Source organism: Aedes aegypti, chromosome 3 (genome assembly GCF_002204515.2).
Source record: "Aedes aegypti strain LVP_AGWG chromosome 3, AaegL5.0 Primary Assembly, whole genome shotgun sequence".
Classification (NCBI taxonomy): domain Eukaryota; kingdom Metazoa; phylum Arthropoda; class Insecta; order Diptera; family Culicidae; genus Aedes; species Aedes aegypti.
The window spans coordinates 380090772-380115447 of NC_035109.1; the positions used below are offsets into that span (position 1 = coordinate 380090772).

The 24676-nt window shown below is 38.1% G+C and overlaps 1 long non-coding RNA gene across 1 annotated transcript; it reads right to left on the minus strand.

Annotated features, from left to right (window-relative positions):
• Positions 1 to 513: 513 nt before the first annotated feature.
• Positions 514 to 19023, minus strand: LOC110679289. The gene is made up of 2 exons (XR_002502366.1): positions 18427 to 19023; positions 514 to 716 (listed from the first exon to the last, which is right to left on the minus strand). It is a non-coding gene; the product is annotated as an uncharacterized LOC110679289 (long non-coding RNA).
• Positions 19024 to 24676: the final 5653 nt, after the last annotated feature.

A 24676-nucleotide genomic window follows, 5' to 3' on the forward strand; every position in this document is an offset into this window, starting at 1 on the left:
CGCCACAAATAAAATTTGACTTGGCATGAGCCTCTGTACGTGCCATAAATTCTTTTGTTCTGATGACTTTTACTGCACAGCAAAAAAAGTTGTTGAATATTACATCGAAACCGCTGCAACCAAGTCGTTCCCTAGGTTGTGTAATATTACACGGCTCGACGTACTCGCGGGCTATTGGTGTAATAGATGCAATCAATGTAATTCTTCCGATGTAATAGATTCAACGTACACAATACGATGTAATATGTGCGATGTAATATGAAAACTATGTAATCTAAGCTATTTAAAAAGCGATAAAGCAATCACGAATTCTTTTCAATGGCTTTTTTTGAATTGCTTTATTTTTATCCTTTTACGCGAGATTTTACGCTCATAAACTTCATTTGCAAGTGTAAAAACGATTTTTATTGAATTAAAATATTATTTTAGTAATAAAAGGATATATAGCAATTCATTCGGCCATTGAATAGAATTCAAATGTAATCAGATGCATGATAATTGAAACGAAGAAAATACGTTGATCTTTTATATTTTCTTTATTTTCTTTATAATTATTTACATGATTAATAGATACGTCATGGAAGTATGGCCCAAGAGGTCGTTGATGGATGAACTTTTGATCTGAAGGTATTGATAAATACAAAATGTGCTTATTTCCTAAAAGCAGCCAATTAAACGGTTAGTACAGTTCGATCAGCAAATCCAAACTCGTTGACCTAGCATGAAGAAATAAAACAAAAAGAGAAAATATTAATTGAATATAAAACATAACATTCACGTGTTTGAAGATAAGTACGTTGATAGACAAAATAGTTATGCTTAAGTGCTTCTAGTTTCGTGTACTAATGCCTATACAAAGTTCTGGATGTGTTTGTTCGTGAACTCAACCAAGATTTTTACGCATTTTTATATGAAATGGCCAAGAAACTCTTGCATTCACTATAACTTCTACTGGAATTCTATAGGGATTGCCCTAGAATCAATCAATATGGAAGCTTTAAAAACGTTTGTGTAACAATTGTATGCGGTACCACGATTATTTACAAAATGTCTTAAACGTTTTATTGAAAAAAAAAAGATGTAGAACATCGTAAAACTTTTCTTTTTTTATTGTATGGTATTCAGTTGAAGCTGCCTGACAGCTTAACTTGTCAAGGCTGAACCCTCGATTAGTCTTTTGCCAAGTTTCCCCTCTACCAGGACCAATGGTCTTATTCACCGGCGTACTAAATTCACTCGGTTCAAGAATTGTGACACTTGAGCGGGGCACGCTCCCGTATGATCCCCACGTGATCTGGACCCGCTCTGGTGTCAAAATTCTTCGACCGAGCTAGTTTAGTACACCAGTGGACAAGACCATACTCAGATGAACTATGCTATCCCACATGAACACTGATTTTTATTAGTATTGTGACGTAGTAGTTTTGAAAAATACCCATATTCCCTTGCTTCTGAAAAAGGAAGCATCGTTAAAATCAGCAGCTCCATCATTTGTTTGAATTAGTAGTGTAGTAGTGTCATTACTAATACTGTCTAGTCGAAATGGTTTTGAATAATTTGTCATTTAAGTGCTATTTTGATTACTCCTGTCTTTTACGTAAGATAAGAGTCTTAAATGTCAATTGTCGTCAAGTCTTAACAAAATTAGGCTGTTTAGTAGTAGTTCTAGTTAATTTAGTTTTTTGTTGTTAAAAGTATTTATTGGTCATTACGTTCATACATCCTTAAAAAAAAGACACTTTCCTCGTCTGTTCAACAATTTCTCGAAACTAGCAAGTGTACCCTAATGATCGATCTCAGCGTCTTACTTTCCATAGTCATTATTATAGTGAATATTTAAGAGTAAAGTTACCTTAGACTTCTATTACAGTCTCCTACAGGATTCACTTTTCGGTGGCAAATGCAATGCTTCACAACGCCTACTTTCTACTTGTAAATTTTGCGAAAATGAAGCTGGAATTCGATTGTTTATACCATTGTTACAAAAAAGGTATTCTTTGTTATGGTAATGTAAAAACCATAATAAAATAAGATTGTCGCCACTTATTTGTACTCAGTGAATCTACTGGTCATTTTCTTCAGAGTAATATTCCCTAATTCGTATATGAGAACGATGTATCTAGCTAGCTAATAGTAAGAGTGGCTACGGATCATTCTGGTTAGCAAAAGGCTAACTGATCGTCGCGAATAGTAGGTATTTATTATTTGAAATGGGCATCAATGCTATCAACGACGCAGAACGTCCGTTGGATCACATCCGAGATATTAGTGCGTTCTTCTTCTGCTTGGCATTACGTCCTTACTAGGACAGAGCCTGCTTCTCAGCGTAATGTTCTTATAAGCACTTCCACAGTTATTAACTGAGAGCTTTCTTTGCCTTAGTTGCCATTTTCGCATTCGTATATCGTGTGGCAGGTACGATAATACTCAATGCCCAGGGAAGTCAAGGAAATTTTCATTACGAAAAGATCCTGGACCGACCGAAAATCAAACCCAGACACCTTCAGCATGGCTTTGCTTTGTAGCCGTGGACTCTAACCACTCGGCTAAGGCGTCTATGCCATATAAATTACGCGGCTTTAAGCAAACATGCCAAAATGTGATACCACCACTACAGGTTACGCCTTTGATGTCCATCTAATGGGCTAATGGATTGTGCCCTCCCATCGCGGCAAGGTCGCATAACCAAGGGGAGGGATAGAACATCGTAAGACTTTTCAATACATTATGATGACCTTGCGCATGAAACAATAATCGGGTTTGTTTTAGATATTTTTTTAAGAAGCTCTTCGGAAACTTTTCCGGTCATCCAGGGTTCTACCAATTTTGTGTATGACTCGCTCGTGAATGCCAGAAATATTGTCAGTACAGACAAACTCAAGAAAAAACACAAACTTCGTTCAACTTCTAATTTTAGTGCTCGAGCGACACAGGCAATATCGATACTGCAAAAGCACTCGCCAGTCTAAGCGACGCGACAGTTGAGCGACGTTGCAGCGATTACACGGATGCACTAATTCCAACGAAGTTTCTTCTTGCAGACTCTCAGAACTTTAATTGCTGCTAAAATTCTGCAACGGAGTTCATTGAGCTGTATCAAAAATATCTCCAGGCTAATTCAATTGGGACCTAAAAAATAAAAAGAAATATTAGTTACGGTTACTTTATGATTTTTAATATCTATTTATCTACAGCCAATTTTGAGATTCGTAGAATGTACATAAATATTGAGAAAAGTTTATACAACATTTTAGTATAAACACCTAGGTATTTCACAATTACCTATTTCTAATAAAAAAAAATCATGAAATGATAGATTTTCTAAACAAAATATACAAATTGGGAATGAATGAGACGGAGTCGTAAATTCGTTTTTAAATGTCATAACATCTCTTGATGGAATTCTGAGGAAAACATATCTAGTACCTAATACTTACATTAGGTACTATGAAAATTTCTATTCGGAAAAAGGTGGAAACTCGTGGATGTTCTAGCATAATGCCTGAAAAAAAAAACGTGTAAAAATGGAAAAATATCTGGATTTTCTAAAGATAGCCTTCAAACATTTGCGCAATAAATTGAATATGATCAATAGACTTAAGCACAGCTTTAAAATAGCTGAGTAGATTCGCCAGATTTGTTGGTAAAAGAATCGCATAAAAGCTTTCGTTCGTATGTACAGCACATTTACTCAGCATAAAGCCTTATAAAGAAAGCTTCGAGAATGTTTACATCCGCATAAAAATGTTAGTTGCGTTGCTAACATGTACGCAGCCGAACACACAGAATAATGCACTGGTTAAAGAATTAAACCATTACACTTCCTTATTTTCCAGATAAGAAATGCATGGAACATTTTTAGCGGAATTATTTTTGTGTATTTTGGACGGTTGCTAACAGAACCCACAAATTTCTAGAAATGGTACAGAAATGTGTAGATACAAGTATTACTAGGACAATCTTTATTTTAATTACTGAAGAAGTTTCGTAGCGCAGTTCTTGGAAATGTTGACAATGATTCAGTTTTTTTATGGAATTACTTGATGAAAGTTTTGAAATAAACTTAGATAAATTCGTCAAAACATCCCTGTAAATATTTTTGGTGGAATCCTAGTAGGGAGCCGAATTCTAAGCTTGGCACCTTTGATTTGAATCGGCAGGGGGTTCTATAAAAGGTATCAAATTCATATCTATTTATAACTCCGAAAAATTCTTCTGGATAGGTAGTTTGGTGATTTTCCTAGCATTTTTAGGAATAAGGAATTCATACACAAATTTTGTTTTAGAAACCATCTAGAATTTAACATGATTTTTTTTTAAAGATCATAGAATCACAAAAACCACGTAAGAGCTTCTGTCAGCAATTTCTTAAGATTCTTGTAGACAAATATCATTAGATTTCTTAAGATTTTATCTAAGATTTTCGGTTTATAACATTTTCAAGTGTATGTAATTTCTACCTCAGGGATTTTGAAGTATTTCGTAAAAAGTTGTCGATCAAGATTTCTTCAATTTTCAACTCGTTCAAAGATTCTTTGAGAAATTTCCCAAGAATGTCTTGTTTTTCAGTAATATTTCTTCCAGGGATGTCTCCAGGGGAATGTTAAGAAAGTATTTCAAAAATTATTGGAGATTTCGAGAGATTGGACGGAATTCCTGAAATGTACAAATTATTGGAGGAATTACTAGGATAATTGCAGTTTTATCGACTGGCCTGGGAATTTTAAATTACATGGAGATTTTACTTGACAAACTACTTTACAAAGGTCTGAAAGAGCTGCGGGAATAATCCATGGATGAAATGCTGGAGAAATCTCCGGACTTTTTTTTTGACGAAAATTCGTGAAAAAACTAAGTTTGAATTTATTAAGAAATTTTTGGAAGAGTTGGTAATAGATTTGTGCGGATTATAACTGGAGGATTTTTTTAACAAAATCGTCGTAGGAATTTAAAGTGAAGACGCATCAAAGCCACAGCTCAAGTTTTCAAGACCAGAGATCAGGAAAGCCATTCACTCTGAAATTGTTATCGATTGGCCACTAAGTGACCAATGGAATGCCCAATCGATCGAATTTTCAGATAAAACGATTGTCTGGTTCTCCAAATTTGTGCTTTTCAAAATTTGAGATCGAAGCCAAACGATTCATCTTCATCTTAACCCTCTGTTTCTCACGTTTTTGATCGATTATTTCTTTACGAAAAAAGCGTATCTATAAAAAAATATTTTTCGAAATCGGGTTTTTTTCATAGTAAAATGATTGTGTACCAATAGTTTTACTATTAAAACAGCTATAATTGATTTTTGGATTAATCTGATGAGTATATAATCATATTCTAGTAACTATTGCTAAGTATTCATCTAATTCGGTTTGTCTCAGGAGCTACAATGGGGAAAAGAGGGTTGAACAATTGCCTACAATAAAACTTGGTCAATTTTGTTGGAAGAACTCAGAAGTGATCGTTGAAATGTCTCTTAGAATCTGAACTGGAAGAATAAGTGTAAAATTATTTGAAGGTAATCCTGGGATAGACTCTGGAAAACATTTCAGGGTAATCCCTATGAAAATTCTTGGAGATACCATGGAAGTGAATCCAGAAGGTGGCCAAAGCTGGAAGGATACGATGGACAAGGCATGTTGCAAGAATGCAGGACAGCAGCCCTGCAAAGATGGTGTTCGCTTCGGATCCGGAGGCGTGGAGCGCAGCGAGCTAGGTGGGCGGACCAAGTGTGCATCAATTTTGCGAGCGTGGGACAGAATCGAAGATTGAGAGATGCGGCCACGAATTGACCATTTTGGCGTAAAATTGTTGATTCAATGTTATCCGTTGATGTTAACTAAATAAATGAAATGTAATGAGCTTTGAAGTGCTCAAGAGCAAATTCTGGAAAAAATCTTTTTAGCATGCCTTTGAAAATTGTTGGAAGAATTTCTAGAAGAATTGGTTGAAAAATTTTAAACGTGACATAAACCCGATTCTATTTTTGCACGGCCGTGCAAAAAAAGTTTCTATACTCTTTTTTTCACAAAAATCTTATTTTTGCATGATACGTGTTACTTTTTTTGCACGGTTTTTGAAATTTTGAACTGAAAACTTTTTTTGCACGGTGCGCATCCCTTGTGCAAAAACAGAATCGGATGTAAAATTTTGGAAGGATTCCTGAAGTTTCGTTGAGGAAAGCGAGAAGACATTCCTGAAAAACCTGTCGAATATACCCAGCCCGCCTTCAGACGGGATACCCTCTGGATATTGTGTATTTTTCGTAGTTCGGAAATCAAAATGGTTCTATTTTTGGCCGATAACATGTATATGATGAAAGGTCTGAAAAAATTAATGATAAACTCCTGGAACAGTGAATCAACTTATCATCAAAATAGACAAATAACAAACAACAAAGCAAGCTCGCTCACAACCGTTTGTCGCAACTGTTGCGGATAAGGACACAATCAAAAGCAAAATTGTCATGACAATCGGAGAGCGCAACATTGTTGCAACCTTTTCAACTCGCGATTAATCAGTTATTTGAAACACAAAACCAAATTTGTTTTATGGATGCTGTTTGAAAATGCGTCAATGTTTACCAACACGTAGAAAGTTCTCGAAAATTGCAATGCGAAGCCCAGAAAATCGCTACGCGCTTGGTGATCGATCTTTGCCATATTCTGTGCAAGTGATGATAAACTCATGTTGCGGAATAAAATTGTTGCAACAAGAATAAGAGGTGACAATGTCTTTGTTGCTGTGTGTTGGGTGACAATTGATTCACTGTCCTGGAATGATCTCTGAAAGCACAAGTCCTGATGAAATTCGTGTGGAAATTGTCGGAACAAATGCTAAAATAATTCCTGTAATATTTGCTGGTGTGAAACCATGAATTGAATTTGAAGATATTATTGAATTTTATTGAAGAAAGTACTCAATAAATGTTAAGAATAACTGCAGTAGTAATCCCGAATAAAATTCTGGGAAAATGTTTAGAACTAAACGAATTTCTTCAAAAGCTGTGGACTAAACCTTCGAGAACTTTCTTAGAAGAACTCTTGAAATAATCACTGGCATACCTTTTTGACTAATATTCCTAGCACTTAAGGCTAACAGTGACTTCAAATGCATCTGATAGGCATAAATTAGCTGATATTCGTGTAAATTTTAATTTCTTCACAAAGTCTAACTGTTAGCTGTTGGATGTGCCGTTAAAATTGTTTGTTTAAACTTGTTTGGTATTGTTTTTACGTAAAAGTTTGGAACAACATTTTCGTTCAAATGCCGAACACTGTGTTGATTTTGTAACATTCCAACCAAATCGCCATACAAGAACCGAGTGTTCGGAATTTGAGACAAAACGGTATACCTATATAAATAAAAAATGGAGTGGTGTTCGTATGTCACGAAATGGCTTGAGAACGGGTCAATGGATCTACGCAAGTTTTTCACTGTTGCCCTCCACAAGGGATGCGACGTGTTCGTACGAGGAATAAGTTCGGGAAAGTCTCCGGAATAATCGGGAAAACGGGAGAAGACCAATGACACCTTATGGGGGATTTTTTGACGTATTCCAACAGCCTACTTGATGGCAAGACGAAGTTTGCCGGGACAACTAGTCTATATCTATATAAATAAAAATGGAATGGTGTTTGTATGTCACGAAATGGCTTACGAACGGGTTAACGGATTTGAATGATTATTTCTCCGTTTTGTTCGTCAAGGGTTCCGACATGTTCGTGCGTATAAAAATCCCAGGATATTTACCGGGAAAGCCGAAAAATCGAGAGTGGACGGAACTGTTATTTTGTATAGGACGATCCATAGCGTATACAACAGCCTACTTGATGGCATGACGAAGTTTGACGGGACCACTAGTGCTAGAATAACTACTGGAGACAGGGTGTCAACTCATTCACGGAAAAGAAATTCCCTGAGATTTCCAGGTTTTAAAAAAATAATTCCAGGTTGAAGAAATCCCTCAAAATATAAAAATAGTAAATTTTAGATGACTAAACCTTTTTTTCAAATGAAAGGTATCTTTGAAAATAAATGTATCTAACAAAAAATTTCAAAGTTTTTTTTCACTTCAATAAAAAACAATTTTCTGTTTTGTGTTTCGTGTAAACATAGGAAAAATTAAAAAAAAATGGTGATTTTTTAAAGACACTGACACGTTAATGCTTCCAGTGGGCATTTATGCCCTTTGAAGGAAGCACCACACTAGACAACGGACTAGCATGCAACGCCCAGTGGCCCAGTCTGAAAACAGTCCTCACGAAAAGTTTCGGCCTGAGGTGGAAATCGAACCCACACTCCCTAGCACGATGCGGCTAAATGCCTGGTGACACTAACCGCACGGCTACGAAGCTACGATTTCTATTAAATTTCCACGGAAATAAAGAATGTTTATCAAATGATCTGAAAGTGCCTTAAATCGTCAAAGTCAGATATGAAAAAAATAGTCTATTCGATCTAAGGAAAAAAATATCCTTTCCCTTAAAATGGGATTCAGGATTTCTGGAGAGCATTTTTGGGGAAATCAGAGCTGGTAGTATGACCGTATTAGAAATAAAAACTTTGTAGACCTCTTCCTTGACAAAAAAAAAAACGAGGAGGAAGCACGAGATGAGCGTTTGATTCCTAAGTTGAACAGACATTTTTCTAAATATAATTCTGAAGTCCTTTTCGGAACTTCTCATGACATTACGACAAGTAAAACAGCTCGCAGATCTCTTCCAGAGTTTGTCACGAAGTTTCTAAGTATTTTTTTTCATGAATTTCGTTTTATATACCTTCAATAATTCAATCTGGATAATCACATCTAAAATTATCCATCCAAAAGTTATTCCATTGATTTTCTTTTAGAGCATCTTCAAGAATTCAAAATTCCTTCAGGAATGCCCCAATTTTTTTTTATTTCTCAAAGTAGTTTTTAAATATTCTTTCATCCAGCGAAATATTAAGGATTTTTTTAGATTGTTTTGGAAAAAATAAAAAAATAAATGAGTTTGATTTCTGAAGAAAATCCTTGAGTAACCTCAGATGAATCTCGTGTGAGTTCTAAGTACGTCTTGATGAATTCCTTCGAGGATCTCTTTGATAAAATTTTTCCTAAAATATTAAAAAAATTATAAAAATCTTTAAATAATGTCCTACAAGACGATTTTAAGATATTACTTGGAGAAATTCGAACCGTATCCCTGAACCTTGACTAATGTTTTGAAGAATTAAAGGAAATTTGGTTAATTTTATTTGAATTTTTTTTAGAGAAATGTTTGAGCCCCTGCAACAATATTTCGATGATATGCTGGAGACATTACAAAAGTAGTTTCTGGAGGAACCTGATGAGGAATCCTATGCCAAATTTATCGAGGAATTATCGAGGAATGTTTATAATACATATCATTTAATAATGCCTGAAGGATTTTTGGAGCAATTCCGGAGAGTAATTGTGGATGAATATTTGAAAAATCCTTATCAAAATGCCTGGAATAAATGACACAATCGGCTTAGGAATTATTGTAGGATTTTGTGGAAAAAAGTCGAAACGATTTTTTCCAAAATCTCTGGAATAAACATTTGTGGAAGCGTTGGCGTGCTCTAAGAGTTTTGGACCCAATTCTGAAGAAATTCCTCAAAGCAGCCAATGAAAAATCGCTGGTAGCATCTCTGGAGTAATTTCTGAGTGTATTAAAGAAGGAACCCCTCGATAAATGACTAGAATTAATGGAACATTCATCGCGAGATCTAAGAAAAATATAATTAAGAACTTGTGGAAAATTCGCCAAAAAGTTTTTATAGATTTCTTTTGAGCCTTCAGAATTTTGGACCAGAATTCACTGCAAGCAGATTGAAAAAGTGACTTGAGAGATAATTTTTATTGAAATAGAGACTTTAAGGACCATAATCAAAAATGGAGACTTGCATTAAAACAGTGATCAAGACTTTTAAAGAAAATTTGTTTACTTGAGAAATGTACTATGTACCGTGCCTGTTGTAATTTTTGCTCATTTCCTACAAAGTTTATTATTTTTGTATAATAGGCGAAAAATCATTTCTGTTAAATTTTTTGAATGTTTTTAACTTATCAACTGCTCATGAACGCCTCCTTATTGGAGCTGTACTTGCCTTTACCAATTTGGCAATCTTAAGATTCCTGGTCGAAACATGTTTTACGCTGATTAATTAAAAATCGTTGAAAGGTCTGAACATGTCAATTAGCGTTTTATTGTGCAGACCAAAGTTCATTAAAAAAATGTAATATCCCCAACAAAAGTTCGCCGAAGTTCGGCGTCGGCATTCTACCGAAGTGCTACGCCGACAGAGGTATTGCTTATGCGTCGGCGAAGCACTAAATTAGAATGCCGACGCCGAACTTCGCCGAAGTTTTGACTACCGAACTTCTGATTGTCACTCGAATTGTGAACAATAGCGGCGCAGCCGAAAATTTTTTGATTGAGGAGATTTTGTGTCACAAAACCGACATATTCTTCCATCTATTAATGTTTCTAAATAACTTCCCTGAGTGTAGCCAAAATTCCCTGAGAATTCCAGTTTTTTTCCAGGTTGAATTAAATTCCCTGATAATTCCAGGTTTTCCAGGTTTTTCCAGGTAGTAGACACCCTGTAGAGATATCAGCGAAAGATGAAGTGTAAAATATGTGAAGGAAATCCTAGAAAACATTTTTAAAATTTGAATCGCCCTAGTGGTCAATTCCATCTAAGAATTAGAAAAATTTTGACGATGATACATATCTGCAACATAGGAGACCGATTAGTTGTTAGAGGAGCATAGAGGGGAGCTTTCTTCTAATGATCAATGAAAAAAACGATGCATGATCAATGAAAAAGAACAATGCTAACCAGTTATTGAAAGATTTTGCCAAAACATATTATTATATTGCCCATAATATTGCCAGCAGCTCAAAACAAAACCATTTTTGGGCGATGGTTTCGTTAATGGATCTATAAATAGGATATCTTCGGCAATAATCTAAGGTTTTTTTTTCGAGCACTCGACACTGAAGAAGTCTGTAAGTGGCTGGCAAACATTTTAGATTTGTAGTGTTTTAAACTAAACTAATGTAATACCTCCTTAATAATGATCTTGTCGTAAAGCATCCATTTTATATACTATGGGTACATGTTAGATGTATGGGGGAGAGTATACTCGAGGAGACAATAAAAGGGCATTCGTATTCTAACTAGTAACCTGACTTCACGTGTTTTACTCCAGCTTACGAAAATACTACATTTTGGCGGCGAGAATAAAAAAAAAAATGGCCAGCTCATTTGGTAAGTAATTGATATTCAAAATTCGTATATTTGGAACTTACTCGGAAGAGGAAAAAAGACTTTGAAGATTAATCAGTAAAATGAAAATTGGCTTAAATGCGGAAACATTATGTCGGATTATGAGTTAATATGCGTTCAAGCAGATTATTGGTTATGGTACAGATGCTTAAATGCAGTGAGTCGAAACCTGTTTTGCGAAAGAGCAAGGAATGTTTGCAAGATGGTCGCTTCAATGCGGAGATAAAAAAAAAAAAAAAAACATCTGATCTATAAAGAAAAGGGCACTGATTTCCAAAGTGAGCAGCCTATATGGTAGTATTGGTATAAGACGACAAAGGTACGATGCACATGATCTGCCAGTGAGCGAGCCGTATATTTTGCACTGGGGCAAACGTAACCAATACTGATGCACACGAAAACTGACAGATGATTTGACAAGAAGACGACGAGGTTGAAAGTTGGACAGAAAGTGTTGTTTTGAAGAAAGACGTGTTTACAGTTCCTTTTCTGTTCTGCAATTGCAAATCGTAAAAAGTATGTAAACAGTGTGATTAATTAATATTTATTGAGACCTAAAAAGTTGAAAACTGATAAGTTTAAGGAAACGCTAAAGTTGCCGTGTTTGGATCTTTTTCAGACATGATACGCTCACTCGGATTGCAGCTGCAACCGTTCGATTATGCCACCCACACGGACGATGTGGGCATTGAGTGGCGAAAGTGGTTAAGATCGTTTGAGACAATGATCCGCGCGAGTCGGATTGATGATGAAGAATGGAAAAAGGACTTGTTGTTGCATTACGCTGGATCGAACGTCCAGCAGCTATTTGATACGCTACCAGAAGTACCTGGAACCGAGATGCGTGGTCCGTTGCTGAACATCGAACATTATACACCGAACATGACGAGCTACGAAGAGGCTAGAGCGAAGCTGAACGAGTTTTTCTTACCGAAAGAGAATTCGACCTACGAGCGGCATTTGCTACGGCAGATGAAACAACGAGCGGGTGAGAATATTGACGCCTTTACTATCAGACTGCGAGTCCAAGCAGAGCGTTGCGGCTTTGGCGATAGGGTAGAGGAGAACATTAAAGACCAGATCATTCAGAACTGCCAGTCAGCTACGCTACGCCGCGATTTGCTGAAACGAGGAGATGCCAGTCTTGAGGAAGTGTTGAGCATCGCAAAAATTTTTGAGACTGTTGCTCAGCAAGAAAAGTCTTTTGTTAGTCGAAGTGAATCAAAACCAGACGTCGATGTTAACAGGATTGACACTACACCCTATGGAAAAAGGAGGAGAATCAGTGATTTAAAGCAGCTTGAATGCCATCGCTGCGGGTACTTCGGACATGTCGCTAAAGATGACAGATGCCCAGCAAAACGGAAGGTGTGCAATAAGTGCGGCGGCAAGGACCATTTTGCTAAAAAGTGTCGCACCAAGTATCCGATCAGTCAACACGCAAGAACGGATGGAAACGAGAAAATTCAACCACAAGGAATCGGTCGCAGCAATAAAATTGATCGCAAAGATGACGAAACTCACACGGTGAAGCACATAGTCGATGAGCATGTGGAATACGTCTTCCATTTAACCACACCTGATGGTAACGGAGAAGTGCAGTGTGAGATTGGCGGTGTAAGCACATATGCTGTGATAGACTCAGGATCCAAATACAATCTGCTCAGTCAGTCGAACTGGGAGCAATTAAAGGATAAGAAAGTGATTGTATCGAACCAACGACGGGAAGCGCAGATGGTGTTTAAAGCTTATGGAGGGCAGTCGTTGCCACTGATTGGTGTATTTACCGCTACAGTTAAACTGGGAAATGCGCGTAATTCAGCTGAATTCTTCGTTGTTAAAGGAAACGGTAAAATCTTGATTGGTCGCGATACTGCCACGGCAATGGGTGTTCTAAAGATCGACATACCTGTGAACGAAGTGGAAGTTGGTGCGAAATCCAAGAAACTAGGAACCATAAAGGACATCGTGGTGGATATTCCGATCAAAGCGGACGCTGTACCAGTTGTTCAACCATATCGACGCATTCCGGTTGCGCTGGAAACTATGGTCGATAAAAAACTTGACGAATTGCTTCACCAGGGAGTTATCGAGCCGGTGAACGAGCCGGCAAAGTGGATTTCTCCGGTAGTCGTGGTGCCGAAGGGAGATAACGATGTACGCATTTGCGTGGATATGCGACGCGCGAATGAAGCCGTGGAAAGAGAGAATCACCCCCTTCCAACGTTTGAAGATTTTCTACCGCATTTGGCGAAAGCTAAGGTTTTCTCTCGTTTGGATGTGAGAAATGCTTTCCATCAGGTATGTCATCCTTGTTTTGAGTAATTTCAGTCTGAATTGACACGTTTACGTTTACCGATGTGCAAACAATTGATCATAATTGAATTCGATTTATTTTTTTTATTTTTTTCTCGATGCACTACCTGAGATTTGTTTTACAATAAAACTGTCAGTTGTTGACTCCAATAAAAGAGATTTCAAACATTGGAAAATTGAGCTAGTTTGTTTTATTTTAGGTTGAAATTTCAAAACGATCGCGTGAAATTACAACATTTATCACGCGCAGAGGCCTGTTTCGCTATACCAGACTAATGTTTGGTATAAACTGCGCGCCTGAACTATTCCAAAAGACCATGGAACAAGTTCTTAGTGGTTGTGAAGGCTGTTTAATTTTCATTGACGATGTCATAGTGCATGGCTCTGACAAGGAAGAGCACGACATGAGGCTTAAAATGATTCTTCGGCGGCTAGATGACTGGAATGTGGCTCTAAATGATGGTAAATGTATGTATGGGGTGTCTGAAATGAAGATTTTGGGACATATTCTCTCGGCGGATGGAATTAAACCCGATTCAGATAAACTGGAATCCATTCGGCGCTTCCGCGAACCAAAATCCGGAGAAGAGGTTAGAAGCTTTTTGGGTCTGGTGAATTACCTTAGTAAGTTTATTCCCGATCTTGCGACACTAACGTATCCACTACGGCAACTAACGGTTCAGAAGCAATGTTTTGTCTGGGGAGTGGAGCAACAAACAGCATTTGAAAAACTGAAGGAACATATGACTCGTCCGACGACGCTTGGTTACTTTGATGTTTCGGATCGCACACAATTGGTGGCTGATGCTAGCCCAGTTGGTTTAGGAGCGGTCCTTATTCAGATAAATAAAACGGGCCCAAGAATTATAGCATATGCCAGCAAAAGTCTTTCAGACGTGGAAAAACGTTACGCGCAGATTGAGAAGGAGGCGCTAGCTCTCGTGTGGGCGGTTGAGCGCTTTCATTTTTATTTGTACGGTCGTTCGTTTGAACTGATAACCGATCACAAACCGTTGGAAACTATTTTCGGATCACGATCAAAACCATGCGCTAGAATCGAGAGGTGGGTAGTTCGGCTGCAATCATATAAGGCAAGAGTTGTTTACCGCCCGGGAAAATCGAATATTGCTGACCCGTTGTCCCGATTAGCAATTACGGGTAGCACGACTGGAAAAACTTTCGACGAATATGCTGAGCATTATATTGCATGGGTTGCTTCAAATGCATTACCGGTGGCGATTAAAATTTCAGAAATAGAGAAAGCTTCAGATTCCGACAAAATAATTCAGTCGGTTCGAGTTGGTATTGACCAAGGTGTTTGGTCCGAAGATGCGGATCCATTTAAAATATTTGCTACGGAACTATGCTTTGCTGATAAGATTTTGTTGCGAGGAACTAGGATAGTGATACCAGAAACCTTGAGGGAGCGAACGTTAGGCTTGGCTCACGAGGGTCATCCTGGCATGACCATCATGAAGCAACGGTTGAGAGCGAAGGTATGGTGGCCAAAACTGGATAAGCAGGTTGAGCGGTATGTCAGGAGTTGTCGTGGATGCATGCTGGTCGCAGCCCCATCTGCACCGGAACCAATGAAACGGAGAGAGTTGCCATCGGGTCCATGGCAACATGTAGCCATTGATTTTCTCGGCCCGCTTCCTTCAGGGCACTATTTGTTTGTAGTTGTTGATTATTTCAGCCGCTACATAGAAGTCGAGATTATGACAAAGACTGATTCTGGCGAGACTATCAAGCGTTTGAATTCGATTTTCGCACGGTTCGGCCTCCCTATGTCCATTACTGCTGATAACGGTCCCCAGTTCTCCAGCGAAGAATTCCGTATTTTTTGTGACTCTAGCAATATCAAACTGATCAGTACGACCCCGTATTGGCCACAGCAGAATGGCGAGGTTGAGCGACAGAACCGATCTCTGTTGAAAAGGCTAACGATCAGTCAGGCAACAAATGCTGATTGGATCGAAGAATTAAACAAATATCTGCTTATGTATCGCTCATCCCCTCACTCAACTACGAAGAAAACGCCATCGGAAATGCTTTTCGGCTACAACATACGGGATCGGCTGCCATCTATCTACCAACCGAAAGATGATGATGAAGAAACTGCTGATCGAGACAAGATTGCGAAGGAGAAAGGAAAATTGTATGCCGACGAACGCCGGAGTGCCAAACCAAGTCCAATCTCCGAAGGTGACAATGTTCTGTTAAAGAAAATGGCAAAGACAAATAAGCTTACGCCAAATTTTGAACCAAATGTTTTCAAAGTCTTAAAAAGAAAAGGCGGAGATGTCATTGTATCTTCAGAAGAATCCGGCGCAAAATACCGCAGACATGTTTCTCATCTACAGCAGATCCGCAGTGACGATGATACACTTTCGATTCCTGAAGAAGCAGATGACACACCAACCCCAGACAGTTCGTTGAGCAAGGAGAGCCGTTCAGAGGATTTGACTAGGAAACAAGTACCTGGACTTAAACGGGTCATCCGAAAGCCTGCTTATATGCGAGACTATGTTCAAGCGGTTAAAACTGATTAGAGTGCCGAGAAACTAAATTTATATAAAAAAGAGAAAGTGAATGTAGTGTTTTAAACTAAACTAATGTAATACCTCCTTAATAATGATCTTGTCGTAAAGCATCCATTTTATATACTATGGGTACATGTTAGATGTATGGGGGAGAGTATACTCGAGGAGACAATAAAAGGGCATTCGTATTCTAACTAGTAACCTGACTTCACGTGTTTTACTCCAGCTTACGAAAATACTACAAGATTGAGAGAAATTGTTTTGAGATTTATAAATAGATTCAGATAATTTGATCCTCTTCATTTTAGATTTGATAAATATTCACTCAACTTCTGAGCACTCATAGAGTGTTCATAAATATTCATAGAATTTCAAATATTCCATAAACATTTTCAGTTTGTCGTTGTCTTCGAATATTTTTGCAAAAGCTCTAATAACTTTAAGCTATAAGCTCTAAACTACTCAGAAATATTTTCATAATTTTGAAAATAATTTACTAGCATTCTAGGTTGACTCAAATATTATGAATTCGGCAGAAATCAGATACAAACATTTCTCGCGTATCTTCAGTGATCGATTTTCTTTTTGAATTAATACAAAAGTTCAATCTATATTGGTAACTTTTTACGATGCACCATGATAAAGGACGATGGGTTCTTTCTACTGATTCCAAAATAGCAGTCGAAAACTGTCGCTTGACCAAGTAATTATCTTAGATAAAATCGATGAAGAGACATAGACCATTGCAGTTATCCCCTTATGGTACTGAACGCGAGACTTTTAAATTTAACAGTGCGCTATGCTCATAATGCGACAATATGGAAGCCCTACATACTTAGTTAAGATTAAAAAAAAGTTTCCTTGGGGTGGTCAAGTCGAGGGGAGAGTTTCACAGTAGGCTCAAATATTCACCTAGAAGTCCCAAGTAATCATCATTAATTTTTAATGATTCTCAATATTTCAAATAACTGACAAATATTCTTAGTTTTTAGCGCTCCAAAAGTATTAGATTTAATTAATAGGGTGCCGCTACCAAGTGGTTGTAATGTACCAGTAGATTGGACTATGGAACAAAACGTAGATTTTTCGATAACAACGACATGCACTATTTTTTGGTAGGTAGATCGCCTCTAGTTTGATCGATATGCCAGATTTCAGCTTTTTAATTAACAAAGTTTGCTCCCTTGCACCAGTAGTTGCGTTCGTGTTCCAGTCATGGATCAAATGGCGGAAGCAGTTTTTTAAATAGATGTACAAAAATAAAGAATTGTCCCAGAGATGCTTCATTCGAAAAATTTGAGTTGCTGCTCCGAAGGAAAAAAGTTAAACATATGTAAAATTAAAGCATTTTGTTTAAAATTCCAAAGTGACTTTAGAAACCTATTTAGAGACTTGCTGTGAAATAGAGACAAAGTCTCTTAAAAGACATGCTACCAGCCCTGGAACTATTGAGAATTGAGTAATTAATACTGTTAACTGAATTTGTATTTAAATCAATGTATTTGGAATCTGAGACAATTAATAGTAAAGCAAGTATTTTCAGCAATGCCTATTTATAATAAACCACAGAAATCATTCCAAATTTTAGAGAACACTCAGCTTCTGTAAAAAAAAATCACTATCAAAACGTTTGAAAAAGCTGTAAAATTTCTTCAAATTCAAGGTATTTTCATGTTGATCGTATAACGATACGATAAAAGAACATATATGGGTTTATTCACAAGTTTCATAACGCCGAAAATGACGCCATTTTTGATAACCACCCATCCCTAGTAACACTTTTTGTATGAATATTCCACACATTTTGTATGATCTATAACAGTTAATCCTTCCTCTTCAGTGTCATGAAATTTGTGAATGGGCCATATAATTAGCAAGGAAAGTACAGCTCATAGAACACTAGGCTGAGACGTAGGATATAATCCAAATGGAACGTAACGCTAAATAGAAGCGGGCCCAGATAGCCGTAGCGGTAAACGCGCAGCAATTCAGCAAGACCAATCTGAGGGTCGTGGGTTCGAATTCCACTGGTCGAGGATCTTTTCGGGTTGGAAATTTTCTCGACTTCCCAGGGCATAGAGTATCTTCGTACCTGTCACACGATATACACATGCAAAAATGGTCAATTGGCATAGAAAGCTCTCAGTTAATAACTGTGGAAGTGCTCATAAGAACATTAAGCTGAGAAGCAGCCTTTGTCCCAGTTGGGACGTAACGCCAGAAAGAAGATGAAGCAGAAGTTGGAAAAGATATTAATATGAATAATTACCCTTTTCACTGTCGTCGCTGGAATTAGATCCATTCGAGCCAAACAAGCTGACGAAGATCCTTCATCGTCCCATAATGATAAACAGTGTTCTAGTTCAACTCCCTTGGTGGTCGATAATTTCCCTTGCACATAGGCAAATGTGTCCCATGGGCTGTGGTAATCACAAATCACGCCGCGTTTCTCCAGCTTCTTGAAATTGGTATCCCTTTCGCCGGAAAAATCGCCATCGGCAAGCCCAGCTTCTCCACAGAGCAGGGCACCCTAGTGGAGTAAACCATCTTGTAGCGCGGATCGGAACCGATCCCTGCACCGACGGTGCAAAACTGGTCGAACTGATTCTCCGACGCAATCAATTTGAAAGTCTTGTCAGCTCCATATATTTGGTTTATTCCCCTGGTCCCTGGCGGAAGATCCGGAATGGTCTGAGAAAGCGGAGGCATCGGAATGACTATGTCCTTCGGGGGCACATTGATGGGCACCTGTCCGGATTGCTGAAGTTACCGTTGGTAGTGGGCCAAGCACCGGATGTATTGAACTTCTTCCTGATCCTGTTGAATGAGAGAAAATATTCACATAAGTTATTTTTGGTGGATTTCGCTCCACGGCCGCTGGGACATTTTTCATTTTAACCCCCGGTTGATCGAAATTCCGATCCCGTCGTATCATGGTTTTTTTTCGTCGAAATCGATACTTACCACAATTACCACAATTAATACACGTTTTCATGGTCTAATGCACTAAATTTTCGATTTTGTTTTAAATTTTCCTAATATAATCACTTAAAAAGATTCGAACACGAACAGCTCCGAGAAAATGGCGCCGTCACTTGTCGACTATCAAACAACAACTTGCGGACAGTGTTGCGAGATTTATTATCGCATTGAGATTGAATGTGAAATAACATCGGTTTTGTGTAATATCACTTGAGCAGGTCGGAATGATGTGGTTTCAGCAGTTTATGTGTAATATTGTTCATGTTTCATATGTAAATATTACACAAGACCAACGTACTGCAGAGTGATGATGTCGTTTCAATGTAATTTAAGGGCAATGTGATATCACACAGCAGATAATATTATTATGCATCTGAAATTTGTGATTACATTGATTTTTCGTTACGTCGGCATTATTACATCGAGCCATATTACATAATTTTTTGCTGTGTGCTTTTACTGCAGTCTCGCTCTCTCTCACGGGCAACTTGAAAACAGGGCGCACAGTGAAAGTCAAACGTTTTATAGCATGCATAGGCTCATTGAGCTCTCGCCGAGCGGTGTCACGAACACGTGCCCAAATTTGCTGGTTGAAAATACTGCCGTTTGATTTTGCTGGGAACAGCTGATCTTTGATTATATTTTCCACCAGCACTCTTTAAGTAGTGTTATATTTTTTTTACAGTGGGCGGTATAAATAAAGTGTACTGTGCGTCATGTTTTCAAGTTGCCCGTGAGAGAGAGCGAGACAGCACCAACACACGGCGCACAGTAAAAGTCAAACGAACAAAAGATTTTATGGCACGTACAGAGGCTCATACTCGGAAACACGGGTAGTCACAGAATGACTAAATTTTAGTAATTTATGCCTGAATTTATGACTATTTTCTATCTGCCTCTCTTTCATCCTGCAGGGAATTTTATTCCTACACTCAGGCAAATGGACTATCGATAAACATAGGATCCCCTTATGAAAATTCGCCACAAGAAATCGGATTGAAATTCATAAATTTGCCTTATGAAACCAGAATTTGAAAACAAAAAACGTTTACGCGGCAACCCGGAATTGAACCAAGAACCTTGCAAACGATAGGCCCGAGCGTACACCACGCGCCTTGATATGGTGTGATGCTAAATCGATACATAAAGCGTTCGTATTGCAATAATAGTTCCACCTTTCATAAGGCAAAATGTATGAAATTCGATAGTCCAGTTCGCTGCGTGTATTTGTCAATTCACCTGGGTTGAAGCATCGCTAATATTCTGACAAGCCAATCGAGCCCTCTGTCACCATAGAAGATCCCGCATGGAAATTTACTTTAACTGAAAGGGTTCGTACCATGTTATAAGCATAGCTCCTGTTGTCACCTATTTTCTATATGCTACATGTATGGTTTATTCGTTGTGGCTAAACAATATAGCAGGTTATTAGTATTAATGTTACATTATCAAGTATTGTTCAATTATTGTTCGAAACTATCCCACTGTGAGAGGATATTTTCAAATCGTAGTTGAACCATAAGCATTGATGTTCGTTTCCGAGGCTAGTCTGGAGGTTCCGAACAGAAAATCAACAGCCGTCATTATTTACATACCTAAGCATTTTTGCAGAGCTTTTCAATAGCGTTAATGTTTTCCCTCAGGTCGTTTTAGAAGTGCAAAGACTTATTATTTTATCGTTAAGTTAGCGCTCGAACCAGGATCGAAGAAAATTATTAGTAAGGTAAGTTTTGCAGCATTTTTCTGCCTTGTGAAATGTATAGCAGTGCAGTACTATCCGCCTAATTTTATAGGTCTTTCCGGATCATTCGTTGCTGTGTCTCAATCCAGGTTTTTAAATGCGCTAATGGCTGCCGCAAACAAGCTCGCTTTCTGGTAGGGACGTGTCGATTTGACGTTTGGCTTGGGTCGTTTTCTATCCAGCTTTTTAAAAGCGCTAATGGCTGCCGCAAACAGGCTCACTTTCTGGTAGGGATCAGCCAATTTGACGTTTTGCTTGGGTCGTTTTATACAGAACGGACCCAAGCCAAACGTCAGATCGACTGATCCCTACCAGAAAGCGAGCATGTTTGCGGCAGCCATTAGCGATCGTAAAAACCTGGATAGAACGGACCCAAGCTAAACGTCAAATCGTTTAATTCCTATCAGAAAGCGAGCCTGTTTGCGGCAGCCATTAGAGCTCGTAAAAAACTGGATATGAATAATCGTCCGTCGGAATTATGTGGGAACTATGCAGAGTGGACAAAGCCACGGAGAACCTTGTGCAGAAACAAGCGCAGAAGCCGAATAGGCAGTACCAAAATATTTCAACACCGTAGAATGGAAGACAGTTAGGAGTAAAATTAAATAATATTTTAATCAACGCAGTTTGTGTTATAAGCTAAGTATGCTGCTCCGCTCAAGAAAAGTAAAAATTTCTGCGGAAGAAATGGTCAAGAAATTTTCTACAGTGAGCTCCATTTGAATTGACATTTCTTTTCAACTGCGTACTGCGATCAGAAAAAGGCGCATTCTTGATCGATTCCTTGCAGAAATTTTCCATGCATCAAGATAGGCCGAAAAATTACTTGTCAGCAGCGAATCAGGCTATAATGAATAGTATCGTATAAAATAAATCGGTATCAATCGTGATTATATACATCTAATATGTGTTGGAGTAGAGTAGAGGCAGCCCCCTGGTGAGATGAGCAATCATTGAGATGTGTCAGTACCTTGGATGATGATGACAGTTAACGATGACATTGTGTCTGAATATGTATGTGTATGTAGAAGTTTGACGAAGCATAATTGTAAATGTGTGATATTAATGTTTGTTATTATTGAAGTCCGTACTTGTCCGCAAGAAAGTAAAGTTGTTTAAAAACTTACATCCCGTGTAATCTTTCTTTGCTGTTTATCACGCGAAACCCGGGACGGATATTATCCGGTCGAACGGTAGTGTTACCAGGTCCGTCGCACTCGCGCTCAGATTGGGTACCACTTCTAGTACTGCATTTGGTCCCTCGGTAGTGTAAAAGGTACCCAAGTTTGACACATCGCAGTACACTTTTCACGGCATTCTAGATTACCTTATGAGCCATAAAATTTTAGGCATTTGCAAGGGACATGAAGGTCTTTATTTTGTCTTTGGTGTTACCGTGTCCGCTGCGCCTGGGTTTCCATCAATATGTCCATGTTTTATTTGAAATGATATTTTATATACATTTTAAAAATGCATCAATACTATAAAAGCTCGCTCTATTCGTTACGGTCGAAACATTTCAAAACCATAAGTCATACTTTCTTTCACCCGAAACACGAACCATAGATCGTATGTTTGTAATACTGTCGGTGATCAAAATTTCAATGTAAAAAGTGCTTATTTGGAATGGTAAACATTCTTAACAACCCGTTTATCGTACACGGAGAAAACGAAGTACTCAAATTTGAGTTCTTTGTGCCCAACTTGGCACCTTTGTGCGTTACCCCAAATTTAAGTAAATAGCCTAGTACTCAAATTTGGGTTATCGCACAAAATTATCTCAGTGGGTGATTTTTACCTAATGTCACCTCGGATATCAAAACTCAAAAATAGGTAATTTTTAATGGGTCCAAAATGCAACCTAAAAAATATTCATAAATGCAATATGCATAAGCTATATTTTTATGATTCATGGAAATAAACTAAACTCAACTTGAACGATACAACCATTCATTTTATTTTATTTCAAGAAGGGAACAATGCAATGAAATTACATCTAGAATAATATTAAAAACCGATATTTTTGGGATACTTCACGAAATTCAGCCAAGGGCGTGGGTGGCAGGAACGACGACATCATTGCCGGCCACAATTCGGATCGGGTGAGAATACTTGCAGCATAGGATGGCAGGAACAGCATGTAGTGGGCAGGCAACAAACGACACATATTGGGTACAGCATCCAGCTTCTCACTTACAACAATTGTTAATCGGTAACGATTCCGGGAATCTTGAACGATTGCTGGCTGGAACGGCAATCAGTAGTTCTAAGAGGGTGGTAGTCATCGAGAGCAGAGCACTAACTTCATAGGAATCCGACACTTTTCCTGGAAAAAACAGAAAGGGACCATTCTACATTTATGCACACTGATCTGTACGTCGGGAAATAAATCAAGCATAATATTATTTACCTTTAGTAGATCCGGATTCCGGAATATTCACTGGCCGATTGCATACATTTTTTAGAATTGAAAAAAATAATAACTAATTTTGACGATTACGTCTTACACCGACGACGACTAAGCTGGAATGAACAGTGTTGACGTTTCATTATGGCTGTCACATTTTTTCATCCAAAATTGAGTTAAAACTACCCAACGGAAAGTACGCAACTTAAATGCCATAAGTTGAGTTATTTTTACTCAACATTTTGTTTTTTGAGTGTTTGGCAATTGAATGATCGATTAACATATCTCGCATAATTTATGATCTCGCCCTAAAAGCCATTGGTAACCATGTGTGTAGATCGTTGTTTTTTGAGCATTTCAATAGATTTACACGTTTTTTAACAACTCTATCGTGAAGAAAGGATCATTCTCTACCTGCCAGTGGTGTTGGTTTGGATGCTTATGCATTAATTTGCTTAGAAACAACGAGCTACACACATGGTTACCAATGGCTTTTAGGGCGTTATCTCAGATTATGAGAGATATTTATGTGTCTAGCCATTTTGACTGCGTTTTGTGGCATAATAAAATACGTTAAGTGACAATTCGAGCGATGCAACTAGTTTTGCTCAGAAAGCAGGCAAGTTCAAATATGACAATAATTGTCAACTATTGTATGGTCAAAGGCGCAATAATTTGCATAAGTTATTTTTTACTCAAATTTGGGTTTTCGTCCAACTACTCAAAAGTTGGGTTAAATGTACGTATTCGACAGAATGTAAATCACCCATTTCTTGAGTTCAACCGTCTTTACTTAATTTTGAGTTAAAAAAACTTATTTTTAAGTACTTCGTTTTCTCCGTGTATGGACGAGAGTCCGAAAACTGCATCCATTACAGTCGAAACTTTACCCAAGAATGGTCGTCTTATGATTCATTAAACCATAGCCAGTACGGTTGGGCAAGGAATGTAAACCATAATTTATACAGTTCTAGTACGGTTTTTATTTATGCGGGATGGTGTCTCCATCGATGTCGATAGCCTGAATATTTCAAGCGTGTGCTAGAATAAAGGCGTAAGTCGCATGATCGATTTCTCTTCATCGATCCTCTCTTCTGTGAATAAAGGTGACAAGATGCAAGTTTGTCAGCATTTTTTCACCTCAGGATGTAAGATTGCATCGCTGCCAAGCGGTCTCGAGTGAAAAAAATGCTAACAAACTTGCATCTTGTCACCTTTATTTACAGAAGAGAAGATTGATGAAGAGAAATCGATCATGCGACTTACGCCCTTATTCTAGCACACGCTTGATTTTAGTCGAAATCATCCGTGTCGTAATCTCCGGAGTCCCCCCTATTGCAACTGTCAGTTTTCGGCCTGCCGTCGGTCGCTGTCAAAAATCGATTTTCG